Genomic DNA, 4,600 nt, shown 5'->3' with positions numbered 1-4,600 from the left:
TGAGACTTTTGGAAGGGCACCAATTAAGTGAAGACTCTCCACAAAGACACTTTAGGATTAGTCAATTTTTAATTTAGTAGATTAGGCTTTTTAAACTAATTTTTGTATTGTGGGCTAATTTTGTTAGAATAGACTAAGCCCAATAGAAAACTGGTGACATGGCCCTAGGTTTTCCTTTAGAAGTGGACCCCACCATTTGAAAAAAAATTCTCTGACCTAGGGATTATCAAGAAGCAGCCGTCACATACTCTGCACATTTTTGGCTTTGCTGTTACGCTCTCTGGAGAATAGAATGGAACTTATGGTTTTAGCTTTTATGGTTGAATGAAGAAATTCCATTTTTTTTCTCTGCCCTTTAATTTATTTTGGAGTGCTAGTGCTTAACTTTATTTTTTTTTCTCGTAATCTCATTTGACCGAGAGCTCAGAGAGCGGGAATGGTGCAAGGCTGGAACGTTTTTCCAGATGGAGAAGAGGATACACTTGATGCTGGTTTCTTTCCTTTTTAGTTTGAAGAGGGGTTGATTCATAGCTGCCACATCCCCTTGGGTTTTTATTTCTTGAGCGTGTTTTGTTTGATGGAAAAAGGATGAAACGCTATGCCACTTTAATTGATAAAAAACTTTGCTTTTCTGGTGATTGAATGTTGGAGAGGTGACTATGTGAGAGTGTCTGGTGTCACAACTGTTGCCGTGGGCCACATGAAGCAAGGAACGATTGTTTTTAATATGGAAAGTTGGTGTCTTAGTGATTCTTAAACCCTTGTGTCACGGCTGCTGCAACGCACATTTATTTTCTTTTACTTTGAATGAGTGTAGAGGGGATTAGCTTGAGGTGATGGGATGTTGCTGAATGATGAAAGAAAGTTCTATCATTTAATTGTTATTTCATTCAATAAGAACACGATGTCTTAGGGAATGGAGTTGTCCGAATATTAAAGAGGAGATTAGTTGGTGATTAGATGCTTGTGGTTCCAATTAATTTTAAGAAGTGAAGAGTTGATTTGATGGAAGAGTTACTCTAGCTTTGATTGGTGTTCATTTAATGCTTTATGTTTGACTCAAGCAAAGCAATTGTTTCATTAGAAGAGGCTACTGCCACGTCTTGGAAGAAAAGAATTTAATCTCATTTTGAAGCTTAGAATTGGTGGCAGCTGCCACGTGCAGCTTAGGAGAAAATTTTTTATGCTAGGAAAAATATTGGCTCACGGTTTACAACATTGCTAGGAAGGGGGGGCTATCTCTTTGATGGGATGTTGGGTGCAGCTGAAAATAGGCAAGGGTCCCATTGAGTTGGAAGCACATGGTCAATTGTGTTTCTTTTCCTTTGAAAAGCCCGCTGGAACCAAGTCACAAGGCCATTTAATTGACAATTGATGAAAGAGTTACGGCAAAGCTACAACAACGTTTGGGAGAATTGAATTTCTTTTTCGAGGTTGAATTGGTGCAGCACGGTAACAAGGTGCCTAGCCATGTTCAAAAGGTTTCTTTAATTTGCTTCCTTGGAGAAAGACCACTTGGTCACGTGATTGAAAAAAAAATAATATATGTTGTTATCTGTTTTGTTTAAATTAAGTTCACATAATATGTTTAGCTGTTTTACATCTCTTTAATTTAGTTTTGCATTTAAATTAATTTAACTGTGTTAGGTAGTTGTTTGTTGTCTTGTTGGGGTCTAGTATTTTATTTTATTTTGTTTGAATGTTGTCTAAGGTTTTTAATAGTGTTAGTTTAATTACCATGCTAGCTTAATTTAGTTTGTTTGCATCTGTGTCTTCATTGACTTCTTTAATTTTTGCAAAACTATTTTCACAAACCCCCCTTTTCATGTTCGACTCGATTCTTGAACTGCAAAATTGGTCTTTGGGAGACGACCTAGGGGTCATTCCCTAGCTATACTGCATTTATTTGCACATCAAATTTGTGTGAGTTGCGACAGCTCATCAGCCTACCCTTAACCCGATCCCTCGGCGAAAAGAGCCTATTACTAATTACTGGCTTGCTATCCCTACCCTCCCCTAGTAATTAATAATGCATTATAGAGCAAAAGTGAAAAACAATTGATCGTCCTACCCCTATCCCTAGGTGGTATTGCTTAATCATGGAATCACTCACCAGTTCATGACATTACTGTACGTCCCCGTATCAATAAAGACAAACAACAGTTATCGAATGAATTAAACAGTAAAAGCATTAAGCACAGATGAGAACCCAACAATTAATAATCAACGCATATGAAAATCATATAAATAAACAAGAGTTTCAATAAAAGAGAGTATCAAAAGATTACATTGTTTTCCCTGCAACAAATAAGATTAGTTCCCCGTTGTCATGGAGGAACTAGGTGAAGAATGGAATGAAAGAGATACAAACCCTAAAAAGGAGAAAAGGAGAGTTGTCACCATCTCCAAATCTACCCCAAAGGGGTGAAAAATGTGTTTTTGTGCCTAAGCCATCAAAAGATACAAACCCTAAGACGTTCTGGCCTTTAAATAGGGCATAAAAATAACATAAAACAAGCCCAAGCCCAAACAGATCATAAAAATAAAATAAAACAGGTCCAAGCCCAGCAGAGAACTGCCCGGCGTCACATTTATGCCGCCCGACGGTTTGCCCATAATCGCACCACCGCCCGGTGGTTTGCCTCTAAACGCAAATCCGCCCAGCGTGCACGCCTGGGTGTCAGACAGTGCCTTCTCCTCGCATTTGGCCGCCCAGCGGTTAATTTTACCGTTGGGTGGTTCCTAGACTCTTCTTTTCTTCATGTTTCTTCTTCTTTCTTGAGTCTAAGACCTTCATCTACAACCTCATTCTTCACTTTCATCAAAAACACTGCAAAACAATGCAAAACAAGCATAATATCGCTAAAAACAGCTTTTGACTCTCTACAGACTCATTTATTGAGTTTTGCTTGATTCTAAGCTCATTCCAAGCAGTAAAGGGAGTAATTTGGTCTAAAATGACATATGAAAATAACTGTTTTTCAACCTTCATCAAACATCCTTCTTTCTCAATTGCAATTGGAAATCCAATGAAAACTAAATAAAATCAACACCATTGTCCCATCTCCAAAAGGAAAGGAAGAATTGAAAGTTCCAGGGCATTTAATAACCCTACCCCACCAAATCATTTCTCATTCATCTAATAAATAAAAGTGAAAGCTAGATATCCTAAGCCACCAACAACGTCCCATCATTCCAAGCAAAATGGCTTCAAGCAAAATGCAAAGATCTTAATTGAAAAAGAAAATGCAAGGAAACCCTTCTTCTAGACAATACCGTGCACCCCCTAAATTAAATCACCTTCAACAACTTTATTCAATAAAAAGAAATTGCAATGTTTCTTTTCCAACCACCCAACGGACCAATGCAAACAACTAAGATTCTTCTCTCAACTCAATCACGGTACAACATTCAATACTCCCATCCAATCACATCTCCATTCTACAAGAAACAAAAGCTAATATCTCTACTCGGCTGCCACCTTCTTGAGATGTCCCATCCTCCTAGAGTCCACCTAATATACTTATCATTCTGTAAAATAAAAAATAAAAATAAAACTAAGCTTTGAGCAGCAACGTTGCATCACCGTGGCTCAATAAAAGTGAATGAAATCAACACCTCTCAAGCTAAGAAAGTGGTCTCCATGTGGGCCCTTCAAAGGATAAAATGAAAATCCAAAAATAACATGCTAATAACCCTGCAGATGGTCGTGACTGCACCCTTTTAATTTTGAATCAATGCTTCCAAATAGAATTATTCAGCGTCAACTCTCTGACCCAATAAGAGCAACGTGTTACCGCCGGCGAAGCTGCTAGTCACTACCACTCTCACCACCCTCATCAACCCGTCTTCTCCGGCGACCTATTCTGTTTGGCTGGGTGTGAATATTTCTGATGATGTTATATTTGAGTTGAGATGGAGGTTCGAGTGAGGGGTGAATCAATTTGGGGTAGTATGAGATAGAGTGAGGGAGTGAAAAAACGATGATGATGCTATGTTTTCTATGACAAATTCTGTGTGTAGGTTGATGAACGGAGCTCAATGATTTTTGAAGACGAGAAACAAATAAGTAATTTTTATCGCTTTTCTGGGCAAGGTGTACTTATGAACAGAGATGGAAATGTGATTATGCTAGAAATGCTTGAGCAGATAATGCAATCATATTGAATAATGATACTAGTCGCAGATATTGTAACCACTAAAAATCAAATAGATTAGTGACACTCGGACAGAAACTCACCTCGGGGAATTGATGTTTTGTTTGGTTTTCGTTCGGCGATTTTTTTTTTAGTAAAAGAGGACCACAATAAACATTTTTAAACTGAGGACCACAATAAATATTTTTAAACCAATATGAGGACTACAACGAATTTTATTTGTAAAAGTCATCAAATATTTGCCAACTGGTAGTTTTTCCGTTAGCAGAATTAACGTTGTTAGCAAAAAGGACTAACTTGCACAGTTTTTGCAAAAAGTAGGACTTTAATGAAGTTTTTACAAAAGGGAGGACCACTTTGAACAAATCCCCCGAAAAGAGAGACCAAAATAGGTATTAAACCTAGAAAAAACTAAATCAAGGTAAACTAAAAATTAAAAATAA

General features: G+C 37.6%; 1 pseudogene; it reads left to right on the top strand.

Moving 5' to 3' along the window:
• LOC106755538 overlaps positions 1-4,167 on the top strand; it is a 42,019-nt pseudogene extending 37,852 nt beyond the window's left edge.
• The last annotated feature ends 433 nt before the right edge of the window (positions 4,168-4,600 follow it).

The sequence above is a fragment of the Vigna radiata genome, unplaced genomic scaffold (assembly GCF_000741045.1).
Source record: "Vigna radiata var. radiata cultivar VC1973A unplaced genomic scaffold, Vradiata_ver6 scaffold_213, whole genome shotgun sequence".
NCBI classification, from domain to species: Eukaryota; Viridiplantae; Streptophyta; class Magnoliopsida; order Fabales; family Fabaceae; genus Vigna; species Vigna radiata.
This window is presented reverse-complemented; position numbering and strand designations above follow the sequence as displayed.